This window comes from Mobula birostris, chromosome 2 (assembly GCF_030028105.1).
Source record: "Mobula birostris isolate sMobBir1 chromosome 2, sMobBir1.hap1, whole genome shotgun sequence".
NCBI lineage: Eukaryota > Metazoa > Chordata > Chondrichthyes > Myliobatiformes > Myliobatidae > Mobula > Mobula birostris.
This window is the reverse complement of record NC_092371.1, coordinates 82,238,603-82,265,637: the sequence shown is the minus strand read 5'-3', so window position 1 is coordinate 82,265,637 and position 27,035 is coordinate 82,238,603. Positions and strand designations below refer to the sequence as shown.

Sequence of the window (27,035 nt, the reverse complement as noted above, 5' to 3'; positions counted from 1 at the left end):
AAGTGACAACATGAATCCTTAAAAGTGAGTCCATAGGTTGTATCTCTAAATAAAATACCATAAAATTAAACTAAATTTTGCTACATTGGAATCTCTCAAAATGACTTATCGCCAAGGATGTAATTTGGCAAGGACTATTTGTATTCTGGGAAACCCAGCAGAGGAATGCACAGGAAGGCCCATAAAAAGCATTGTGACGTGCCCTGTTTAATGATACCCTTATCGAACAATGCAGCTGTGTCATTCCCAAAGAAACTATTTCCAACAACCATCGATTAACTGGCTCTATAATCTGGGACATTTATACTTGGAAAGTGAGTATACTTCAATTTTTAGAATCAGAATCGAATCAGGTTTATCATCACTGACACACATCGTGAAGTTTGTTGTTTTGCAGCAGCAGTACATGCAATATATAAAATACAGTGCACTATCAATTACAATAAGAAATGTATATATATATATATAAATTTAAATAAATTGTGCTAAAAGAGAGCAAAATTAGTGAGATAGTGTTCATGGATTCATTGTCCATTCAGAAATCTGATGGCAGAGGGGAAGAAGCTGTTCCTGAAATGGTGAGTGTGTGTCTTCGGGCTCCTGTACCTCCTCCCTGATGGAAGCAATGAGAAGAGAGCATGTCCTGGGTGATGGGGCTCCTTAATGATGGATGCTACCTTCTTGAGACATTGTATTTTGAAGATGACCTGGATGCTGGGGAGGCTAGTGCCCATGATGGAGCTGGCAGAGGTTACAGTACTGTGCAGTGGCCCCTCCATGCCAGACGGTGATGCAGCCAGTTAGAATGCTCTCCACGGTACATACCTTTTAGCATCATGGATTCCAGGGTTCTTGCTGGAGTTTTCGGCACCCCATTCCTGATGCTTTTTTGGAAAATCATGGGTTGTGTGGTGAGTTCTGGTATACCCATGGTACAGTTAACAAACATTTCATATCCGACGATTTTCCCATAAATACCAGCAAGCAACATGCCAGAGAAACACGATGGATCAAGCAGCATCTGTGGGGGAAAAGGAATTCTCGAAGTTTCAGGTCAAGGCCCTGCCTCAGGACTCTGTTTGGCTGCTGTCCTGAGACATGCTAAGGCAGTGGTTAACATAATGCTTTACAGCACCCAGCTATCAGCAATCGGAGTTCAATTTGTCCATTCTCCCCGTGACCACGTGAATTTCCTCAGGATGCTCCGGTTTCCTCCCATATTCCAAAGACGTATGGGTTACAGTTAGTGAGTTGTGGGCATGCTATATTGGCACCGGAAACTTGGCAATTCTTGCCAAGAGCATCCTCAGATGTATTGGTCGTTGATGCAAACGACACATGTCACTGCAAGCTTCGACGTTTTTATGTACTGTACATGTGAGAAATAAAGCTAATCTGAAAGTTCCTCCAGCAGATTGAGTGTTGCTCCAGATTCCAGTACCTGCGGTCTCTTGTGTTTCTGAAGTTGTCACACAACTAATTTATCACTAAGATTAAGTAGAAAGCCATTATAAGCTGGAGAACAGGTAGCAGACCTCTGCAATTAGAATTCGTCAGCATGCATTTATCTTTGTTGTTCTCCATCTTCGTAGATTTAAGTTAGTAAAGGAGGGAAAACTTGAATACAGCCCAGTCCATTGCAGGGAAAGCTCTCCCCACTACTGAGCATATTTATGTGGAGTGCAGTCTCAAGAAAGCAGCAATCATCAAACAGGTCCCCCAGCATCCAGGCCATGCTCGCTTCCAGCATTGGGCAGGAGGTACAGGAGTCTTGGGTTCCACACCACCAGGTTCATGAACAGTTACTACCCTACAACCATCAGGCTCCTGAACCAGTGTGGATCACTTCACTCAGCACAACTCCGAACTGATTCTATGACATAAAGCCTCAGTTTGAAGAACTTGACAACTCATGTTGTCTGTATTGTCTATTTTTTTATTTGCACAATTTTTCTTCTTTTGTACATTGATTGTTTGCTGGTCTTGGTTCATGTGTGTTTTTTCATTATTCTATGTTTTTTCTTTGCTTTCCTGTGAATGCCGGCAAGGAAATGAATCTTAAGGTAGTATATGGTGACATTTATGTACTATATTGACATTCACTTTGACTTTGGAACCTCCGCAGTGTCTCACTGGTGTTCTGGAGCACACTCCAGTCTCACTGAGGAATTGCCATGCTATGGGAGGAGCCACTGCTGGATTCTGACATTTTTAATCCAAGTTTTTTTCGGAAATTAAGAAGGAGACATGAAATTTGTTGATCAGTGATAATTTTATTAAACGCTAATAGAACAAAGAGGGTTGGAAATATAGAGTAGCAAAAGTCTAGTAGGTAAGAAGAAAAACAGGAGAAAGAAAGATTGTGGGACAATGAGTTCAACTCTTTTTATACCATAGATAAGAAACATTCCATTCAAATTTGTAGATAAGAGTTAACTAATCAGATAGCTGCTATTCAAATAATGTTATGCAAAGAATCTTCCAAAAAGAATCAGAATTGTAACCACTAGGGGACACACAGAACAATTGCGTATACATACTGTGACCAATAGGAAACATATTGAACAGTTACATGTATGTAGAAGAAGAAGAAGAAAGCCCTTAACTCCGAGTGGAGTCATTGGGACGCCGTCATGACGGCATTATTTTAGCAGGCTTTCTTATTTTTACAAGGCCCAGTTGCTAGCTCGACGCTCAACCCAGCACGGATGGAAAGCATGCAAGGGAGCTGGCTGGATTCGAACTCAGGAGCCTTCACTCCAAAGTCCGGCGCTGATGTCACTATGCCACCAGCCGGCTGATGTATGTGGGTAGTTATATAAAAGTACATAAATTATTAAACTGCAAAGGAAATAACAAAATTATACAGTCAAATCCAACACCACCTTTCAGAGGAGATGTTAAACCAAGATTCCTCCTGTTCCCTCAAAAAATATCATGATGTTATTTCAAATGAAGTCAGAGGAACTCTCGCCAGAGATTGGACAACATTTATCTCGCACTAGGTTACCTGGTCATGATCACTCTGCTGTTTGTGAGGCACTGAAAACTTAAGATTAGCTTGGTCACATGTACATCAAAACATTCAAGCATACAGTAAAATGTTTTGCTTGCTTCAAATCAAATCAGTGTGGACTGTGCTGGGCAGCCCACAAGTGTTGCCAGCATAGCATGCCTACAACTCAACAACAATAACTGTGTGTGTTTGGAATGTGGAAGAAAACAAGAGCACCAGGAATAAACCCATGTGGTCACAGAGAGGACATATAATCTCCTCACAGGCAGCGATGGGAACTGAACCCTGATTGGAGATTGCTGGCGCAGTAAACTATTGCGATAACTACAACACTATCGTGCCACCGGAATGGTGTGCTCACATAGATAGTGGGTGCTTCCATCTCACGCAATGCATATTTCCTGGGTGAAAGTGGATTTGTAAATTGGATTATTGTTGTCACATGTGTGGAACGACAGTAAGAGACTTTGTTTTGCCTGCCATACATAATAATCCATCAATAATCGAATATGTTGTTAGTTACAGAGGAAGTGCAGTGCAGGCAGACAATGAGATGCAAGGCCATAACAACGTAGATTCTGGGGTCAAGAGTCCATCTTATCACACATGGGGTCTTTTCAATATAAATTGGCGAATTGATTCATCATTGTCACATGTACCAAAGTACAGTGAAAAACTTTTATTTTGCATGCCATCCATATAGACTGTTTCATCACGTCACTGCACTGAGGTGGGACCAGGGAAAGGCTATAACAGGATGCAACAGTTACAGAGAAAGTGCAGTGCCAGTGGACAATAAACTGCAAGAGCACAACAAAGTAGATTGTGAGGTCAAGAATCCATCTTATCGTAATAGGGGATAGTTCAATAGTCTTATAACAAAGAGATAGAAGCTGTCTTTGTGCCTCCTGGTACGTGCTATCAGGTATTTGTATGTGCTTTTGTTATACCGGAAAGGAGAGCGCAGACATACTTTTTATTCTGGAGTCACAGAGGCTGAGGGGCAACCTGACAGAATTATTCAAAATTATAGGAGGCAGAGATAGGGTAAACGGTCAGAGCCCTTTTTATTTTTGGTGGAAATGTCAAATACTAGAGGACATAATTTTAAGGTGAGAGGGGTAAAAATTAAAGGAGATTATACCAGGCATTTTGTTTTACACAGAGAATGGTGGGTGTCCGGAACACACTGTCAGGGGAAATGGTGGAGCAGATCGTTCGTTATGTGCCGTGTCGTATGACATGGGCGACCATGGTCATCACCATGATTGTTCTTGGTAAATTCTACAGAAGTGGCTTGCCACTGCCTTCTTTTGAGCAGTGCCTTTACAAGATGGGTGACCCTAGTCATTATCAGCACTCAGACACTTTTCAGATACAATACCAATTATTGTAGATATGATAGACAGGCAGGGAATGGAGGGATATAGAGCATGTGTGGGTAGATGGGATTAGTTTGGATAGACAGGCCAGGAACGGAGGGATATGGACCATGTGCGGGTAGATGGGATTATCTGATAGACAGGCAGGGAATAGAGGGATATGGACCATGTGTGGGTAGGTGGGATTATCTGATAGACAGGCAGAGAATGGAGGGATATGGACCATGTGTGGGTAGGTAGGATTAGTTTGGATAGACAGGCCGGGAATGGAGGGATATGGACCATGTGCAGGTAGGTGTGATTATCCGATAGACAGGCAGGGAATGGCGGGATATGGACTATGTGCAGGTGGATGGGATTATCTGATAGACAGGCAGGGAATGGCGGGATATGGACCATGTGCAGGTAGATGGGACTAGTTTGGATAGACAGGCCGGGAATGGAGGGATATAGACCATGTGCAGGTAGATGGGATTATCTGATAGACAGGCCGGGAATGGAAGGATATGGACCATGTGTGGGTAGTGGGATTATCTGATAGACAGGCAGAGAATGGAGGGATATGGACCATGTGTGGGTAGGTAGGATTAGTTTGGATAGACAGGCCGGGAATGGAGGGATATGGACCATGTGCAGGTAGGTGTGATTATCCAATAGACAGGCAGGGAATGGCGGGATATGGACTATGTGCAGGTGGATGGGATTATCTGATAGACAGGCAGGGAATGGCGGGATATGGACCATGTGCAGGTAGGTGTGATTATCTGATAGACAGGCAGGGAATGGCGGGATATGGACTATGTGCAGGTGAATGGGATTATCTGATAGACAGGCCGGGAATGGAGGGATATGGACCATGTGTGGGTAGGTGGGATTAGTTTGGATAGGCACACACACACGGTAGGCTTCTGCCCCTTCCTTTCCAGTCCTGATCACTCTTTATTCCCCTCCATTGATGCTGCCTGGCTTGCTGAGTTCCTGTAGCACTTGGGCATATTTCAGCATCTGCAGAATCTCTTGCGCTTATGAAACAGACTGCCGAAACAGTCCTCTCCTAGCTCTGTGGGAAGAGAGGGACAATACATCAGCAGTGATGGAATGGCGGAGCAGGCTTGACGGGCCGAATGGCCTAATTCTGCTCCTATATCTCATGGTCTAATGCGGTTGTCACCAAAAATAAAACACCAAGTTTCTCCTGCAGTTCGTTCCCATCCGTATCGGCCTTAGCAATTGAGAAACACGAGTAGGAATAATTAAACACCCAACCTTTGAAACAGAGAAATCCCGTGCTTCAGATCCACATCCGCCACAGCAATTAGTACCTCCGTGCAGGCGTGATCTCTGCATCGCGAACGTTCATTTTATCCCCTGTTAATCTTCGCATTCAGTACTTTATATGGTTAATTTACATGCTGAGATTCGAATAGTGAAAGCTCCGGATTTGGGGAGTTAACAATGCTTTGGAAAAAAAAGGGGAAGGCACAGAAAGGTGGTATCCTTATGTGGTGAGGGAGGGGATTCCCCGCCGGGGATCCCCAGCGCCACATTTCTCGTGACGTCGGCAGAGACTCCCCAGACCCGCAAGGGAGGGGGTGGTGGGAGGAGGGTTTCACTCGGCCTTAGAGAAAAAAAATACGGGAGATTAACTCCGCTTTCCGGTTAGCGAGATGTAAACAATATTTCTGATAATTCCTATAGTGGGAATCCTTGATCTTTCCCATGGAAATACACATTCTTTCTCTCTCCCCGCTCCCCCTTCTCTCTTCTCAGGTTTTGCCTCTCGACCAGCTGTCTCTTTGTCTCCTGTCAACTGTCTCACACCTTCCACCCACCTCCCGCACTCAGATACATTTTGTGTCGTTTCCTCTTACTCCGTTTGCATGTCTCTGTCTGTCTGTCTCTCTCTCTCTACCCCTACCTTTGTCCCTGCATCCGTCCCTCTTTCTGCCTACCCTCCTCTTTTCCTACAGTCTCATTCTCACGTATCGAACTCTTTTGCTGCCAACCTTTCTATCCCACTCTCTCTCTCCCTCCTCTTTACCCCCTCTATCTCACTCCCTCCCCTCCATCCTCTCCCTTTTTCTCTGCCCCCTGCCTTTCCCTCCCTATTTCTCCCCGCTTTCTTTCTCTGTTCAACCTTTCCTTTCCTCCCTATCTTTTGTCTACCTTTCTCTGTCTCTCCTTTCTCTTCATTCTCTCCCTCTCCTTTTCTCTTTGCCAACCTCCCCCCCCCTCTCTCTCTCTTCCTCTCTCTGTCTACCGCTCCCTTTCTATTCTTTTTGTCCCTTTCTCTATCTCTCGCTTTCTCTTTCTGTGTCTCCCATCGTCCCTATCTTCCCTTCTCTGTCAACCATGTCCGCTTCTCTCCAGCTCTCTGTCTACCCCTCTCTCTCGCCGTTGTTGTCCTTCCTTCTGTAAAATTATATGCTGGAAAACACAATTTAAAATTGAACGAGCTCTAGAAATATAAATCGAGCGAGGTTAACCCCTGACTTTCTTTTTCAAGATCACCGATGTCTGTAGTCCGACACTCGCGCACACGACCCGCACAAAGACCGGTCTCACCCTTGGATCAATTCACAGCCTCCTTCACCCCAACACTAGTTTCGGGAGAAATATCTCAAATCCCGAGGGCCCGGCAATAGCCATAGCGCAAGGGACGATTCGGCCCATCTATTTCTTCTTTGGAGATCAGCATACCCCACCCCACCCTTTTCCCTCTCCTGCAATCTTTCCCGATTTATTTTATTTTCGAAGGCACGGATTGCTCCGTATTCATCCGTATTTGAACGCCTCGGTCGTTCGCTGATGTGCCAAGCCTTCTCTCTGGTCCTCGGTCGCAGACTGCTCTCTCATTGTGAAAACCCCTCACTCTCCCATCCCAACGCCCTGCCCGCGCACCGCCGCTGAAAGTTCCCAGACAAGTCACTACAGGCAACAAAAGGAATCCCGGTCGGATCCCAAGTCCCTCCGGTTTTCCTTCCCAACGCTGGGATGAGATGGGAATATTCTGTATTTTCCTGTCTGATCCGCTCAGGCCGGAGTACGAGATGCGATAACAGCACGCCCCGATTAAAGACATCTCCCCTCCGCCTTCTTCCCTCCAATCTTCCTCGAGGTCGCAGACAGTTCAGGAGACCTGACCCAAATGTAAACGGCCTTTGATGTCCCACGGGCCGGGTGGCGGGAAGTCGCTGCTAATTCCGCTCGTCCTGCGGTGCATCACTTCAAGGTAACTACAAGGAGGAGTCCGCAACCCCGGATCCCGATCTCAGTAATTCCCAACGTGCAATTCCAGTCAGAAATCTACCGTAACTAATCCGCATCCGTTTCAACTAGAATATCTCGCTAGTCTGAGCCAATAATTTGCTTTAGGAAAAACAAAGGTATAAAATATTTATTTGTGTACATGAATTTGAGTAGAATTATCATGCGTGTACATTTGCATAGTTTGATATATATTCTAGTTGAATTGTATTTAAGTGGGTTTGTATTGTGAATTTGGATAGATTTGTTATTTATATATTTCATTATTAATTTGAAATCAGTTTTTATTTAAATGTAATTTATGTGGGTTTATGTCAATTCTATTTTACAAATTTACAAATGATATGATACAATCTTTCAATTGTAAGTCGTGACCACGGATGCATTTTGAAATATTTTAATTTTAAATGTGGTTGCTGTTTAGACCTCAGTTTTGTCCACGGGTCCTTGTGGATTGCGATGACTTGTGGGAAATTCACGGCTGTCCGACCCCGGGGAGTGAAGATTCGCGCGACCCAGTCTGGCGTGTGATCCCAAACCCGGCAGCGCCCGGGAAGAGGTTAGCTGGACCATTGTAGTCGATGCCAGCAACATTTCAGCGGGCACAGAGCAAAGCCAGAGAGCCGGCGGCTCAAACCAGGAACCTGGTCTGAACTTTGTGCACCCGCTGCTCCGGGTGGCAGAGAGTGAAAGTCGTGGAGAGATCAAAGGCCGTCTGATCCAGTCTGGAGCTTCAGGGAACTTGAATGGACGTTGGTAGAATGCAGCCCGGAGTTCGCGGAGTTGGAGTAGGATAAACCCGGATTAACCGCTCGAGAGAGAAAGCAAGGAGTCTGGACCAGACCAGGGTCGAAGGAGTGTGTGCAAATTACGCTTAGAAGGTAAACTAAGTTAAATTATACAGTTCGGCGGGCTTTCCTCGAGTAGGTTCTGTAATGTTTTTGCAATATTAATTAACCCATTTAATATATTAAGGTCGCTCTCTGTCTTCGGCACTGCAGCAATGAACTGCCCATTGACTTTGTCTAAATAAACCTGTCACGACACCTCTTACAAAGAAACGCAATGAAGGGTCTCGGCCAGAAACGCCCGCTCTTTTATTCATCTCCAGAGATGTTGCCTGACCTGCTGAGTTCCTTCAGCATCTTTTGTGTTGCTGAATGCGTGTGTTACTCTGGATTTCCAGCATCTGCAAAATCTCTTGTGTTCAAAACATCTTCCTATCTGATACCTCCATCTATTTTAAAACAATTTCCAGAAGCACATTAACTTTGCTCTCCACACCCCTCCTTTCCCGCTTAAAACCCCTAGCAGCTATTGAAGCAGTGGCGGGTGTCAACCCCCGACTGGTGATTTGTTTTTCTGGTGAGTGGCTGCTCGATTTTAAGTACACAGAGGAGGGAGGACGAGAAGATTTCAGAGGAGGGAATGATAAAAGGCGGCTGAGGGCGAGCAGAGGAACAATAGATTCATCATAAGACTATCTGACATAGAGGAGAAATCAGGCCATTCCGCCCATCGAGTCTGCACCTCCATTCCACCATGACTGAATTAATATCCCTCTCAGCCACATTCTCCTGCCTCTCCCCGTAACTTCTGACGCCCTTACTAAGCAAGAAGCTATCAAACTCCACTTTAAATATGCCCGTTGACTTGCCCTCTACAGACATCTGTGGTAATGAATTCCACAGATTCGCCAGCCTAAAGAAATTCCTCCTCATCTCTTCTTTAAAGATACGTCCTTGTATTCTGAGGTCTTGCCGTCTGATTCTAGACTCTCCCACTACAGGAAAGGCATGAGGGACGAACGAGGAAAGATTTCGTCTATAACCAGTAAACTTGAGGTTATCCAGGCGCTCGGTGGTAATAAGCACCAGCCGGAAAACAAGCGAAGCTGTAAACTGATGTCTCAATTGCCTGGTGACATTAGCAGTGTTCTAACTGAATGGTCTGATTCTTTCACAAATTGCCCAGTGCCGATAAACTATCAGTTGGTAAAGAGAAGATTATAGGTGAAGGAACGTTTACCCCTGGTCCTCTTGCAGATTTCCCAACGCTGCGGGCTGAGGGGGAGAAAGAGAGAGAAGTTGGTGGTGGGTGGGATGGAGGGGGGCGGGGGCAAGACGAGGGCAAGGGAGAGACCCGGGAGGAAGAAATGGAGAGATGGAGAGAAGAAAATTGTGGAGTAGAGAAAGTGGGAAAGTGGCTAGGGGAAGAGGAGGGTGGGAGAGAGAGAGAGAGAAGGAATAAGGAGGAGAGTAAGACCAAGGGAATGGAAGAGAGAAAGACCAGAGTGAGAGAGAGAAAAAGGGAAAGGCTGGGGTAATGTGTGTGTGAGAGAGCAAGGAGGGAGACCAGGAGAATGAGAGAGAAAGAAAGCAAGAGACTGGGAGAATGGGAGAGAGAGAGACTGAGGGAATGAATTGCAGAGAGAGACTGGGAGAATGGGTGAGAGAGAGAAAGAGAAAGAAATTAGGGGATTGTAAGAGAGAGAGAAAAAAACAGGAATAGAAAAGAGAGAGGGGGATTGGGAGAATGAGAGAGAGACTGGGGAAATGGGAGAGAGATGGAGGAAGACTGGGAGAATGAGAGAGAGCAGGGAGATGAGAGAGAGAGAGGATGAGGGAATGGGAGAGAGAGAGACTGAGCGAATGCAAGAGAGAGAGAGGAGAGACCGAGCGAATGAGAGAGACAGAGAGAGTCTGGGGGAATGGGAGTGACATAGGGTCTCAGGGAATGAGAGAGAGAGTCTGAAAGAATAGGAGAGAGAGAGAGAGTCTTGGGGAATGAGAGAGACTGAGGGAATATGAGAGAGAGAGAGTCTGGAGGAATGGGAGAGAGAGAGTCTCAGGGAAAGAGAGAGGGACATGGGGAAATGGGAGAGAGAAACTGAGGAATGACAGAATTTTGAGAAAAAGAAGGAAAGGAAAGAAGACATGGGAATCTGGGCAGAGTTGGTGTGAGTGATGTAAGGGCTTTCATTCCCTTCCCCATTTTCCTTAATGCCTGATACACAGTAAACCTGGGAGATCATTTGGAAGCAATACACACTGATGAGTTCCTCCAGCATTTTGTGTGTGTTGCTTTGAATTTCCAGCACCTGCAGACTTCCCTGTGTTTGAGATCATTTGGAAGTTGGGTTATTACAGGAAAACAGGCAGTTTTCAGGAACAGGCACTGTACACCCCCTGGATGCCTGTAGATACCACTTTCAGTCTCTGGAGAACCTCTACACCCTTCAATAAGTATGAGAAATCAGCCACTCTTGTCAGCATAGCCAAAGACCCCTGAAACCTCTGGACTGTGTGTAGGAGCCATGCATCTATTTCTCATTTTGCCCCCAGATTGCTGCCGATTTGACAAGTCAAGTGACATGTTCCCTGAATAGTATTCATCCATTCATGTACTCTGTAATTCCCTTTTATATATTAATTACTCTATTGCTCATTTGATGACATCCCTTTGTCTCTCTTGCTTTCCATTCTGAAACAACAGAATCTGTTTCCACCATAGACCAGCTGTCAACAGCAAAAGCCATCCGTGCTGCAAATGTACTGCTTTCGAGTTTGAGAAGGTGGACACACACTCACACTCCTGTTCAGAGGAAACATGAGTCTACCTATTCCATGTTACTCACGTGATGCTCTGCTGTCTAATGCTACTGCTGAGATTTCTGGTTATTATTTTAGACCATAAGGTTAGCCCATTTAGCCCTGCGAGTCCGCTCTACCATTTCATTGCAGCTGATCCATTTTCCCTGTCAGCCCCAGTCTCAGGGCCGGCTGTGTCTGCCCCTGCACCCCGTGCTCATGGCACTCCTTCTCTGTCACCTGTCCCACATCCACCCCTCCCCATTCCAAACATCCTTTTCTCCCACCAGATTTACAAACTTGCTTTCCACTCCACGTTGACAAATACAGTACTGTGCAAAAGTCTTGGGCACCCTAGCTATATACTGTATATATAGCCTAAGACTTTCACACAGGACTGTACGTTTGGAGTTCTGTGTGCTGAGAAACCATTTTCTGACAGTAGAGTCAAATACAATTACAGTTAAAAGGCACTTGGACAGGAAAGACATAGATATACTGGGCTACTGCAGGGAAATGGAATTAGCACAGACAAGCATGGATGAGTTGGGCTGAATGGCCTACTTCTGAGATTCTGTGATGTTATGATCAGTAGTGCAGTGATTGGGCATGCAGGTAGAACTGTGGCTTTGTGCATACAGGAGCAGTCTCACCAAGCCATAAACCCTAGTCTTGCTTTTGTTCCTTCTCTTCATATTAGAAAGTGCAAAGAGACTTGGGAGTCCTTGTGCAAGATTCCCTAAAGGTTACTTTACTGGTTGAGTCAGTAGAGAGGAAGGCAAAAGCGATGTTAACATTCATTTTCAGAGGTCTCGAATATAAAAGCAACATTGAAACTTTATAAGGCACTGGTGAGGTCTCACTTGAGTATTGTGAGCAGCTTTGGGCTCCTTATCTAAGAAAGGATGTGTTGACATTGAAGAGGATACAAAAGAGGTTCACACTAATGATTCCGGGACTGAAAGGAGGGGAGCATTTGTCATATGAGGAGTGTTTGATGGCTCTGGTCCTGTACTCACTGGAATTCAGAAGAATGAGGAGGGATCTCATTGAAACCTATCAAATATTGAAAAGTCTCACGAGAGTGGATGCGGAGAGGATGTTTCCTATGCTGGGGGAGTCTAAGACCAGAGCACACAGTCTCAAAATAGAAGGACATCCATTTAGAGCAGAAATTAGGAATTCCTTAGCCAGAGAGTGGTGAATCTGTGGAATTTGTTGCCACAAACGGCTGTGGAGACCAAGTCATTAGATATATTTAAGACAGAGGTTGATAGAATCTTGATAAGTCAGGGCATGAAGGGATACAGGGAAAAGGCAGGAGATTGGGGCTGAGAGGGAAAATGGATCCGCCATGATGAACTGGTGCAGCAGACTCAATGGGCCAAATGGCCTAATTCTGCTCTTATATCTCATGTTCTTGTAATTTTGCCTGCCTTAGTATCCAAAGGGTGGTTAGTTTTCTCTTTTTAACTAACTATATAAACTTTAACCTGCTTTGTTTTCATGATTGTTCTCCATCATTTAATCAACTTTTATGTTAGTTGTTTGTTGCTGCTTCCACACACTCATAAACTCTTTTTTTTAACAATCTTATAAACTTTTTAAATCTAATTTGATCTTTAGTTTCTCATCCATGGAATGTTTGACTTCTCAGTGGAATAGAATGTACTTTACTTATTTGCTGCCCATTCTGCCGCTGGTGTTTGGGGCAGCAATGAAGATTGGTTTCATCGCCATTTGTATAACAACTTTTTTGACCAGTCAGGGCTGTTAGCCCTGAGCTGAACCTCCAAACCTGGAGGACCGGTGGGCCACTCTTAGCCTGGCCTCTACCCTTTGACCTGTTTGGCATTGGTGACCTTACCCATACCATAAAGCCCTGACTCCAGCCAGCACAGCTCTCCGGGTCATTGAAGCACACGTGCCTCCAAACCCTATGACAAGGTTGTGGTCGCCTTGATGGAAATAGAATATTATACAGTACTATGCTGGACTGGCCATTCAGCCAACAATGTGTTGATCTTCATGCAAAGGCCCCTACACTGTTTTTGAACTATTTATTATCACTTAACTATTTAATATACATACATACAGTATACTGTAATTCAGTATTTTCCTATATTTATCATGTATTGCATTGTAGTCCTGCTGCAAAGTTAACACATTTCGCAACACATGCCGACAATTTTAAACCTGATTCAGATCCTTGCTCTGGCCAGAATAACAGCCTTCCATCCTACTGTCTGTCTTTTCCATGGGCTAGCCAGTTCTGAATCCAACCTTGCAATTCACCTTGGGTCCTATACAGTACATCTTTATCTTCTGAATCAACCTACCATTATCAAATGCCTTACTGAAGTCCACTACCTTACCCTCATCAAGCTTCTTTGTCACCTCTTCAAAAAAAACTCAGTGAAATGTGTAAGGCATGACCTGCCTTAAAAGCCATCTTGACATTCCCTAGCCTGGCTGTGCCTTTCCTTTATTTTCATGGTGTAAGTCTCCCTCCCTCTGAATCCTGTCTAATAACTATCATACCCTTGTCGCTAAGCCACTCATCTGTAATTGTCCCTACTCCCTTTCTTGAAAAAAGGCACAACATTTGCTAATCTTCAAGACCTAGCCTTTTGCTAGTGAGAACGCAAAGATCTTTGTCAAAGCCCCAGCAATCTCCTCACTTGCTTCTGTCAAAATTCTGGGCTATATGTCATCAGGCCCAAGGGATTTATCTATTTTAAAACCCTGCATTACCTCTGTCTTAATCTCAAATTGTCCCAGCACATTAGCATGCCCTACACTACCTTTATGTTACCTCCAATGCTGAGGCTTTATAAGGCATTGGTCAGATGACATTTCAAAGTTCAAAGTACATATATATCACCATACACAACCCTGAGATTCATTTTCCCATGGGAATACTCAACAAACCCATAGAATAGTATCAATGAAGGATCAACTAGAGTGCGAAGACAACAAACTGTGCAAATGCAAATATAAATAAATGGCAATAAATAATGAGAACATAAGATAATAAGGTAAGGAGTGAGATCAGTGGTTGTGGGAACGTCTCAATGATGGGGCAAGTGAATGTAGTTATCCCGTTTCATAAGAGCCTGATGGTTGAGGGGTAGCAACTGTTCTTGAACCTTGGATTATTGTGAGCAGTTTTGGGCCCCTTATCTGATAAATGTAGTGCTGGCATTGGAGAGGTTCACAAGAATGATTTTAGGAATGAAAGGGTTAATGTATGATGAGCATTTGATGGCTCTGGGCCTGTACTCGTTGGAGTTTAGAAGAATGGGGGTGGGGGAGTCTCATTGAAACCTATTGATTGTTGAAAGCCTGGGCAGAGTGGATGTGGGAAGGATGTTTCCGATAGGTAGTGGGTGAGTCTAGGACCAGAAGGCACAGCCTCTGACTAGAGGGACCTCCATTTAGAACAGAAATTTCTTTAGCCAGAGGGTGAAGTATCTGTGGAATTCATTGCCACAGGTGTCTGTGGAAGCCAAATTATTGAGTACATTTGAAGCGGGGTTTGATAGGTTCTTGATTAGTCAAGGCATCAAAGGTTACAGGGAGAATGCAGGAAAATGGGGTTGAGAGGGATAATAAATCAGCCAGGATGAAACGGCAGAGCAGAGTCGATGGGCTGAATGGCCTAACTCTGCTCTTATCTCTTATGGACTTATTTAATCAGGCTGCAGTTCTGAGGTGTTTGATACAGAGATGCTCTGTCTCCTCCCAGCAACCTCGATGAGGTTAAGAGATTTCTCTCCAGTGCAAGGAGCTTAGAAAATTAAAAATCTGGAAAACAAGTAATGGCTTAATCATTGATTCCATCCCCGCATTTGTACAGTTTTAGCTGCCTGAAGGGCAGATTTAATTCTGACACGATTCCGTTTTGCATTATTGGCTCGAATTCCTTGTGAAACACATATACATTCTGACATGGTGTGCATTAGATCAGCGGGGAGGAGTGACGATCAGATGGGAATCTGCTCTCCTTTATCCTCCCCCTCCTCCCTCCTGCTCTCTGTCCTTACTTTTCCCTTTCTTTATACTTCCTTTCCCCTTTTTCGACCCCATTTGTCACCCCCAACTTCTGGCCTGAACCCAAGTCCAATCTTTAACTGTCGAGGCCTCCTCTCCTGCCACAATGAGGCTGTTCTCGGGTTGGAGGAGCACCACCTCATGTTCATTCTGGGTAGCTTCCAACCTGATGCCACAAACATTGATTTCTCCACCTTCTGGTAATTTATTCCCCCTTCCTCCTTCTCTCTTTTTCCATTCAACATACTGGTTTCCCTGCTACCCATCTCTTTTCCTCAAGCTCAAGTTTTTTATCATCTGACTGTACATATGTACAACCAAATAAAACAACGTTCCCCCGGACCGCGGTGCACCCACAAAACACACATCACTCACAGCACATAAAGCAAAATATTACCACAAATAGGTCAATAAAATATAATTCAAAATGCATGTAGTGTGCAGCACAGGTAAACAGCTCGCTGTCATAGTGACGAGATCTCGATGGTGGCATTCATCAGTCTCACAGCCTGAGGGAAGAAGCTGTTACCCAGTCTGGCAGTCCTACTCCTGATGCTCGTGTACCTCCTTCCTGACAGGAGTGAGTCAAAGAGATTGAGGGATGGGTAGGGGTCCTTCATAATGCTCAGACCTGTCGAATAAAATGGTCCCGGTGAAAAGTCACCGGGAGGGAGACCCGTGATCCTCGGCAGTTTTTACTATCCTCTGTAGGTTCCTTGGTCCAATGCCTTGCAACTTCCATTCCACAAAATGATGCAGCCAGGCAGTGCTCTCTCGATGGTGGTCCTATAGAAATCTGTTAGAATGGGGGCAGGGAGCCTTGCACGCTTTCTCAGGAAGTGCAGACGCTGCTATGCCTTCTTGACTATCGAGAAGGTGTTATGGGTCCAGGTAAAATCGTCCATTATGTGTACACCAAGGAACTTTATGCTCCCCACGGCAGAGCCATTGATGTGCAATGGAGGGAGTTTGACCTGTGTCTTCCTGAAGTCCGCAATCATCTCTTTTGTCTTGTCCTTGCTGAGAGGCAGGCTTTTGGTCTCACACCATTTGACGAGCTTCTCTCTGTATGCCGACTCATCATTACTGCTGTCATGGCCAACCACTGTAGTAACGTCAGTGAAGCTGATGATCCGGCTTCAGCTGGGTCTGGCAGTGCATTTGTGAGTCAGCAGTGGACTGAGCACAGAGCCCTGGGGTGGGGGGCACCAGTGTTCAGCGTGATGGAGCTTGAGATGTTGCTACCAACTTGGACTGACTGGAATCTTTCCATCAAGACATCCAAGATCCAGTTCCAGACAGCATCCTCTAAGGGATGATAAACACAAAATAATCTGCAGATGCTGGGATCAAAGCAACACTCACAACACGCTGGAGGAACTCAGCAGGTTGGGCAGCATCCGTGGAAAAGATCGGTCGACGTTTCGGGCCGGAACCCTTCGTCAGGACTGAAGAGGGAAGGGGCAGAGGCCCTATAAAGAAGGTGGAGGGAGGGTGGGAAGGAGAAGGCTGGTAGGTTCCAGGTGAAAAACCAGTAAGGGGAAAGATAAAGGGGTAGGGGAGGGGAAGCAGGGAGGTGATAGGCTGGAAAGGTGAAGAAGGGATAGAGGAAAACACAATGGGTAGTAGAAGGAGGCGGAACAATGAGAGAGGTGATAGGCAGCTGGGGGAGGGGGCAGAGTGAAATAGGGATAGAGGAAGGGAGGGGGAGGGATCGGTCCCTCCGCGACTCCCTTATCCACACGTCCCTCCCCACGGATCTCCCACCCGGCACTTATCCCTGTAAGCGTAAGTGCTACACCTGTCCCTACACCTCCTCTCTTGCCACCATTCAGGGCCCCAAACAGTCCTTCCAGGTGAGGCAACACTTCGCTTGTGAGTCCATTGGGGTCATCTATTGCATCCGGTGCTCCCGGTGTGGCCTCCTCTACATCGGTGAAACCTGACGCAGATTGGGGGACGGCTTCGTCGAGCACCTCCACTCCGTCCGCCACAACAGACAGGATCTCCCAGTAGCCACCCACTTCAACTCTGCTTCCCACTCCCATTCAGATATGTCCATACATGGCCTCCTCTACTGCCATGTTGAGGCTAAACTCAGGTTGGAGGAGCAACACCTCATATACCGTCTAGGTAGTCTCCCGCCCCTTGGTATATCCAACTTCCGGTAATTCCCTCCACCTCCCTTCCTCTATCCCTATTTCACTCTGCCCCCTCCCCCAGCTGCCTATCACCTCCCTCATGGTTCTGCCTCCTTCTACTACCCATTGTGTTATCCCCTATTCCTTCTTCACCTTTCCTGCCGATCCCCACCCCTTTATCTTTCCTCTTACTGGTTTTTCACCTGGAACCTACCAGCCTTCACCTTCCCACCCTCCCCCCACCTTCTTAATCTGGCTTCTCCCTCCTTCCTCTCCTGTCCTGATGAAGGGTCTTGACTCAGAATGTTGACTGTTTAAACCATCAGACCGTAAGACATAGGAGCAGAATTAGGCCATTTGGCCCATCAAGTCTGCTCCACCATTTCATCATGGCTGATTTATTCTCCTTCTCAATCCCATTCTCCTGCCTTCTCCCTTGACACCCATACAATTCGAGAACCTATCAATCTCCTCTTTAAAATATACCTGGTGACTTACCTTCACAGCTGTTTGTGGGAATGAATTCCACAGATTCAACACCTTTTGGTAAAGAAATTCCTCCTCATCTCTGTTTATGCCCTTCAGAGATATTGCCGGACCTGCAGAATCTCTTGTGCCAATACTTAAATGGTTACGAATGCACTTTGGTAGTAGAAATAAATGTGCAGCCTATTTTCTAAACAGGGAGAAAATCCAAAAAATCTGAGATGCAAAGGGACTCAGGAGTCCTTCTGCAGAACACCCTAAAGGTTAGCTTTCAGGTGGTGAAGAAGGCAAATGCAATATTGGTTGAAAGAAGACCATAGTTGGGAGCTTAACATCAAAGAATATATTTTGTATTGAAAGGACAGGCAGGCAGAGGCGGTGGTGTGGCTGTGTTGGTAAGAGATGGAATCACATCTTTAGAAAGAGGTGAAATAGGGTCAGAGGATGTTGAATCTTTGTGGGTAGGGTTAAAAAACTGCAAGGGCAAAGAAACTATCATGGGAATCATATATAGGCCTCCAAATAGTGGCCAAGATGTGGGGTTGAGATTGCAAAGGGAGCTGGAAAAGGCATGTAATGAGGGTAATGACTCAATTGTAATGGGGGACTTTCAATATGCAAGGTGATTGGGGAAATTAGGTTGGTGTCAGATCACAAGAGAGGGAGTTTGTTAAATGCCTACGAGGTGGCTTTTTAGAGCAGCTTGTGCTTGAGCCGACTCGAGGAAAGGTTATCTTAGATTGGGTGTTGTGTAGTAACTCAGATCTTATTAGGGAGATTAATGTTAAGGAACCCTTGGGAGACAATGATCATATTATGATTGAATTCATACTGCAATTTGAGAGGGAGAAGCATAAGTCACATGTATCAGTATTGCAACAGAATAAAGGGAATTACATGGGCATGAGGGAGGAGCTTGCCCAGGTGGATTGAGGGAGGATACTAGCAGGGATAACGGCACAGCAGAGATGGCTGAAGTTTCTGGACATAGCTCACAAGGTGCAGAATAGATATGTCCCACAGAAGAAGTTGTTCTCAAATGTCAGGGCTAGGCAACCATGGGTGACAAGGGGAGTTCAGGACAGCATAAAAGCCAAATAAAGGGCATATAAGATAGCAAAAGTGAATGGGAAATTGGATGATTGGGAAGCTTTTAAAATCAAACAAAAGGCAACTAAATAAAGCTACAAGAAGGGAAAAGTTGAAATATGAAGGCAAACTAGCTGAATACTAGCAGAATACTAAAAGGTTTTACAGTTATATAAAGAGTAAAAGGGAGGTGAGATTTGTTATTGGACCACTAGAAAATGATGCTGGTGAGGTAGTAATGGGGGACAAAGAAATGGCAGATGAACTTAATGGGTACTTTGCATCAAACTACACTGTGGAAGACACCAGCAGAAGTCCGTGAGTGTCAGGGAGCAGGAGTGTGTGCCATTGCCATTACAAAGGAAAAAGTGCAATGCAAGCTCAAAGGACTTAAGGTGGTTAAGTCACCTGGACCAGATGGACAATATCCCAGAGTCCTGAGAGAGGTTGCTGAAGAGATAGCAGATGCATTGGACATGATCTTTCCAGAATCACTTCATCCTGGCATTGTCCCAGAGGACACTTCACCTGTGAGTTGGCTGGCGCGATAAACTGTGTTTGGTGCTCCCGATGCGGCCTTCTATATATTGGCGAGACCTGACGCAGACTGGGAGATCATTTTGCTGAACACCTACGCTCTGTCCGCCAGAGAAAGCAGGATCTTCCAGCGGCCACACATTTTAATTCCACGTCCCATTCCCATTCTGACGTGTCTATCCACGGCCTCCTCTACTGTAAAGATGAAGCCACACTCAGGTTGGAGGAACAACACCTTATATTCCGTCTGGGTAGCCTCCAACCTGATGGCATGAACATTGACTTCACAAACTTCCGCTAATGCCCCCACCTCCCCCTCGTACCCCATCCGTTAATTTATTATTTATATACATACATACTTTTTTTCTCTCTCCTTTTTCTCCCTCTGTCCCTCTCACTATATCCCTTGCCCATCCTCTGGGCTTCCCCCCTCCCCCTTTTCTTTCTCCCTGAGCCTCCTGTCCCATGATCCTCTCATATCCCCTTTGCCAATCACCTGTCCAGCTCTTGGCTCCATCCCTCCCCCTCCTGTCTTCTCCTATCATTTTGGATCTCCCCTCCCCCTCCCACTTTCAAATCTCTTACTAGCTCTTCTTTCAGTTAGTCCTGATGAAGGGTCTCGGCCCGAAGCGTTGACTGTACCTCTTCCTAGAGTTGCTGCCTGGCCTGCTGCGTTCACCAGCAACTTTTATGTGTGTTGCTTGAAATTCCAGCATCTGCAGATTTCATCGTGTTTGCGGGAAATTATAGGCCAATTAGCCCAACCTCAGGGGTTGTGAAAATGTTATTAAGGATGAGGTTTTGGGGTACTTAGAGACTAACAATAAAGTAAATCAAAGTCAGCATGGTTTCTGTCAAGGGAAATCTTGTCTGACAAATCTGTTAGAGTTCTTCGAGGAAGTAACAAGCAGTTGTGTGATCACTTGAGTCGGGTTTGATGATCTCTTAAGGGGTTGTCTATTGGCAGGTCCTCGATGCTGTAGAGGCCGATTCAGGATCCACATATTCCTGTGCAGTGTGGGTACGAGTGAGTGGTGGCTGTGGTCAGTGGCTGGTTCTTTTGGTTGTTCAGTCTCTCCTTTCACAGCCGCTGCTTGTTCTCTGTGGCATAGCGGCGGTTGTTCTCATGTAGTGAGGCTCCCTCCTGAACTGGTTTCCTCCAGGTGTATCTACTGAGTGCAATGTCTTCCCAGGTTTCAGACGTAACGTTGAATTTCTTCAGGCGGATTCTGATGTTATTTTTAAAGCATTTTGTTTGCCCAGCAGGGGCTCTCTGACTTTCCTTCAACTGGGAGTGAAGGATCTGCTTGGGGAGATGTGAGTTAGGCATCCGGGTGAAATCATTGTGGGCTGAATTGACGTTTACAAAGCTGAATATTACAGACCCATCCCTAAGTTAATCACGTTCCCACTCAAGACAATTCTCTTCACTATTTACAGCGGTCAATCTGTGAAATGATAACATTAGCCGTTACTAATTAACTGTAATAATTTGTTGGATGAAATTACAAAGATGAGACATTATTTTAATTGTTCAAACTCTAAAAGTAATATATGAATAAAGACTCATTCTGTCTGTAATTGATGTAATGAATGAGGGAATCACACTTTGGTCCATTGTGCTTTGGTGGAACTATCCAATTAGTTTTGCTTCTCTACATATTCCTCCTTTGCCTTGTTGATTTTTCCCTTTGTCTATTTATTTAACTCACTTCTGAAAACTACTACCAAATCAACACAACAAGCAACATATTCTAGACCACAGAACAGCAGATGGAATTTAATGCAGGCAAGTGTGAGGCATTACACTTTGGGAGGACAAGCCAGGGTAGGATTTACATGGTGAGTGGTAGGGCACTGAAGAGTGTGGTAGAACAGGGTGATCTGGAAATACACATACATAATTATGTGCCATGTCATATAATGTGAGCAATCATGGTCCTATCCATGACCATGATTGTTCTTGACAAATTTTTCGATGGAAGTGGCTTGCCATTGCCTTCTTCTGGGCAGTGTCTTTACAAGATGGGTGACCCCAGCCATTATCAATACTCTTCAGAGATTGTCTGCCTGGCATCAGTGATCACATAACCAGGACTTGTGATATGCATCAGCTGCTCATCTGACCGTCCACCACCTGCTCCCATGGCTTCACGTGACCCTGATCGGGGGGCAGTGGTGCTAAGCAGGTGCTACACCTTGTCCAAAGGTGGGCTGAAGGCTAGCGGAGGGAAGGAGTGCCTTACATCTTCGGTAGAGATGTATCTCCAACCCACCACCCAATCACAGGTAGATATGTCATACCCCAGAAAATAGTGTGGAGACTGTCTTCGCTGGGTCACAACACCTCCCTCTGCAACTTGATACTGGACTTCTTAACAGTAAGGCCATAGTCAGTCCGTGTGGGCTACAGTGTCTCTAGTGCCATTACATTAAGCACGGGCGCTCCCCAGGACTGTGCGCTCAGCCCCCTGCAGTTCACTCTGCTGTCACATGACTGTGTCGCAGGACCCAGCAAACTGTGGCATCAAGTTTGCAGATGACACAACAATGGCTGGCTTCCTCAAGACAATGATGGGATGGAGTACAGAGAGGAAGTGAAGCAGTTGGTGGATTAGTGTGACAGGAACAGCTAAGTCTAAACGTGGAGAAGAACAAAGAAATCATTGTGGGCTTTAGGAAGGTGAAGATGAACCACCCCTCTCTGAAAATACACGGCTCCTCCATACAGAGAGTAAAGTTCCAGGGAGTTCACATCACAGATGATCGCACCTCGTCCCTTAATGTCACCTTCCTGAACCAGAAGGCACAGCAACGCCTCCACTTCCCAAGCAGATTGAGGCAAGCAAGTCTCCTACCCCTCATCTTAGCTGCATTTTACAGGAGCTCCACTGAGAGCGTCCTGACAAGGTGCATCCCTATCTGGTCTGGGAGCAGCCGAGCATCGGACCGGAAGTCCCTACAAAGGACTGTGAGAGGATCATAGGGGTCTCCCTACCATCCATCGGGGACATTTAACAGGAGCGCTGTGTACACAGGGCCCTCAGTATTATTAAGGATCCCAACCATCCATCCAGTGTCCTCTTTGAATTTCTACCGTCAGGCAGGAGACTCCGATGCATTAAAACGAGAACAGTTAGGATGGGAAACACTTTCTTCCCTCAGGCCATTAGGCTTCTGAACTCCCTGCTGCGTAGTATTTGAGTGTCTCTAGTTAATTTATTCCATACCTTAAAGTATGTAATTTTTGTACTTTAGCTTGCTATTTCTGTGTAATTCATCTATAGATGTTATCCTTACCTTCATAAGTTATTGTGTGTTTTGTGTACTACTGTGCTTTATATCCTGGTTTGGTGAAACATTGTCTCATATTTATATAAATTATATGGTTATATATGTTATATACAGGTATGTAGTTAAATGACAATAAACTTGACTTAACTTGATAAAAAGAGCTTTGGGCACATTGGCCTTCTCTGGGTTAGACGTTAGACCAAGGAGCAAATAGCCTGTTTCTGATCTACACTACGTTGACATTCCCTGTTCCGTTCTCCTTGTCCTTCTCCTCCCAACAACACATGGTATGAAGCCCCCAGCTATATCTGCACAGCAGCTTCACCACTGCCCCAAACCACACTGCTTGACAGAATAACTTGTGGTCCCTGCGGTTATTGACATACATTCTAATTGAAGAAGATTTCTGCATCTGTCACTTGGAATTTGCAAAGCAAGCATGCAGACCCCTGAAAACAATCATTTTTAACATAGAACACAAAACATTACTGCACAGTACAGCCCCTACGGCCCATGGTGCTGTGTGACCTTTGATGCTACTCTAAGGCCAATCTGACCCTACCCTTCTCAGTAATCCTCCATTTTTATATCGTTCAAGTGCCTGTCTAAGAGTTTCTTATCTGGCCCTAGTCTATCTGGTACACCACCACCCCTGACAGCACATTCCACACACCCACCACACTGTGTTAAGAACCGGACTCTGACATTTCCCCTGCACTTTCTTCAATGGGCAGTCAACATTTTAGATCGAGATCCCCTGGATATTTAAAATATCTTAAGACCTGATATCTTTCCCCCTCCCTTTCCCTCTTCTTTACTTCCCCATTTTGGCTTTTTACCTTTTCTCTTCATCTGCCTTTCACCCCAAGCCCTGGTGTCCCTCCTCCTTCCCTTTCTCCATGGACAAATCTCGTCTCCTACCAGATACCTTCTTCTCCAGCCCTTTACCTTTCCTGCCTATCCCCTCCAACTTCTTACCCCCTCACCCTCCCCCACCCACCTGGCTTCACCTACCACCCTCTAGCATGTACTCCATCCCTCCCCCAGCCCCACCCCCTCCTAGCATCTTCCCCTGTCCTTTTCAATCCTGAAGAAGGCTGTCAGCCTGAAATGTTGACTGTTTATTCATCTCCATAGATGTGCCTGACCTGCTGAGATCCTCCAGCATTCTGTGCAAGGTAAGAACTAAAAAATTACATTAAAATAATGCCCCCCCACCACCGGTATTAGCGATTTGTGCCCTGAGAAAAAAGTCTTAGTTGTGATGACCTTCCCCTCATCGTCCCTTTGATGGCCTTGTGACCAAGATTGTAGATGATACAAAGATAGATGGAGGGGCAGGTAGTTTTGAGGATGCAGAGAGCTGCAGGAGGTCTTAGGCAGATTAGGAAAATGGACAAAGAGGTGGTGGGTGGAATACAGCGTTGGGAAGTGTATGGTCGTACACTTTGGCAGAAGGAACAAAAGCATAGACTATTTTCTAAATGGGGAGAAATTTCAAAAATATGAGGTGCAAAGGGATTTGGGACTCCTTGTGCAAGATTCCCAAAAGATTAACTTGTAGGTTGAGTCGGTGGTAACAAAGGCGATTGCAATGTCAGCATTTATTTCATGAGGACTAGAATATAAAAGCAAGGAGGCTCTAAAAGCCTCACTTGGAGTATTGTGAGAAGCTTTGAGCCCCTTATTTAAGAAAGGATGTGCTAACATTGGAGAGGTTTCAAAGGAGGTTCATGGGAATGATTCCGGGAATGAAAGGGTTATCGTACGAGCAGCTGTTAAAGGCTCTGTGCCTGTACTCACTGGAACTTAGAAGAATGGGGGTGGGGGTGGACCTCATTGAAACCTATAGAATGTTGAAAGGCCTCAATAGAGTGGACGTGAAGAGGATGTTTCCTTTGACGGGTGAGTCTAGGACCAGAGGGCACAAACTCAAAGTAGAGGGATATCCATTTAGAACAGGGATGAGGAAGAACTTCTTTAGCCAGAGAGTGGTGAATCTGTGGAATTCATTGCCACAGGCAGCTTGGAGGCCAAGTCACTGGGTGCATTTAAAGCAGAGGTTGCTATGTTCTTGATTAGTCAGGGCGTGAAGGGTTATGGGGAGATGTCATGAGAATCAGATTAAGAGGGAAATGAATCAGCCATAATGAAATGGAGGATCAGACTTGATGGACTGTATGGCCTAATTCTACTGTTCTGTCTTATGGTCTTATAGACTTAACTTAAAGCATGCCATCCTGCCTGTTACAGGTTGTGATAGTAATCTGTAGTGGGGTTGGTTTGCTAGAGGAGACAAGGTTAAGGGGAGCAAAAGTACAAAACACTGGAGGAATTCAGCAGGTCAGGCAGCATTTGAGGAAGGAAATGGACAGGCGATATTCCTCAGGACTGGAAAGATAGAGGGGAGATAGCCAGAGTAAGGAGATGGAGGGAAGGGGTGGAGAAAGAGCCGGAAGCTGATAGGTGGATCTAGGGGAGGAGGGATGATAGGCAGGCAGAGGAGTGGAGAGTGGAAATAGTGACAGAGGTGATAGGTGGAGGTATGGTGGATTCTGATAGGACAGCAAGATGGAGCACAGAACCAACTTGGAGAGGGCAGATGGAAATACTGGGAAATTGTATGGAAGGGGGGAGCGAAGCAGGCTGTTGGGGTGTGTGGTGAGTGTAGGAGAAAGTGGAGAAAAAAAATGAACAGGGAGGAGCAGTTTACCTGAAATTACACAATTTAATGGCCATGTTATCTGGTTGTAATACGAAGGGTATAGGTAGGGTAAATGCAGGCAGGCTTTTTCCACTGAGGTTGGGTGAGATTATGACAAGAGGTCATAGGTCAAAGGTGAAATAAGGGGAGGTTTAGAAAATTCACTCACAATGCTGAAGTGAAATTTAATCTGGTGGAACTGGCATCGGTAGCCTGAAAGATCACACTGAGAAAGTAAGATCATATGCTGTGTTAATCTGATCTGATCTGGCAACGGAAGCAGGTTCAAAGGCATCTCTTGACCTCATAACCTACCTCATCTTTGCACTTGTACCATACTGTCTGCCTACACTGCACTTTGTAACCGTAACACAGTATGTGACACTCTGTTAATGCCTTTCACTCGATGCCACTGATGTTTGAAATGATCTGTATGGATGGCATCCAAAACAAAGTTTTTCACATCATTGAGTCATACAGCACAGAAACAGGCCACTTGGCCCATCTAGTCCATGCTGAACAGGTATACTGCCTAGCCCCATCAACCTGCAACTGGACTATAACCCTCTTTACCCCTCCCATCCATGTATCTGTCCAAACTTCTCTTAAATGTTACAATCAAACCTAAATCCATCACTTCCGCCAGCAGTTTGTTCCACACTTTCACCACCCTCAGAGTGAAGAAGATCCCCCTCATTTTCCCCTTAACCTTTCACCCTTCACCTATGACTTCTACTTCTAATCTCATTTAACCTCAATGGAAAAAGCTTCAGCTTGAAATATGGATTTGTTATTCTTTCCACAGGTGTCACCTGCTGAGATCCTCCAGCATTCAGACATTTCTGGAGAAAGCCTGCATTTACCCTCTCTATACCCCTCATAATTTTGTATACCTCTATCAAACCTCGCATCATTCTCTTACAGTCCAGAAAATAAATACTAACCTATTCAACCTTTCCCTGTAACCCAGGTCCTCAAGTCCTGGCAACATCCTTGTAAATTTTCTCTGTACTCTTATTGATATCTTTCTTGTATCTCAGTACATGTAACAAAAACAATTACCAAAGTACTGCAGAGGCTGGGAATCTGAAATCAAAACAGGGAATCCTGGAACCCCTCAGCAGTTTAGTCAGAATCAACCACAACGATTGGCTTCAACTCAAAGATATTCATCATGACAGATGGCCTGTTGAATATTTCCTGCATATCTGTGGAATTCTCTGCCCAGGGAAGCAGTAAAGGATACCTCATTAAACATATTAGACACAGTTCGCTAGGTTTTTGCATCATAGGTAAATGAAGAGTTATGTGGAAAAGGCAGGTTGGTGGAGCCAGATTAGCCATGATCTTCTTGAATGGCGGAGCAGGCGCGACAGGCTGCCCGACCTGCTGAGTTCCTCCAGTGTGTTGTGAGTGTTGCGGATTCCCATGTTATATGCATTATTCACATTCTTCAGAACTAGTGTTTATGAGTCC

At 45.3% G+C, this 27,035-nt stretch overlaps 1 long non-coding RNA gene across 1 annotated transcript; it reads left to right on the top strand.

The window, feature by feature from the left end:
* Positions 1-6,471: 6,471 nt before the first annotated feature.
* On the top strand, positions 6,472-24,035 carry LOC140208614 (uncharacterized). The gene is made up of 3 exons (XR_011888843.1): positions 6,472-7,630; positions 8,090-8,546; positions 23,993-24,035. It is a non-coding gene; the product is annotated as an uncharacterized lncRNA (long non-coding RNA).
* The last annotated feature ends 3,000 nt before the right edge of the window (positions 24,036-27,035 follow it).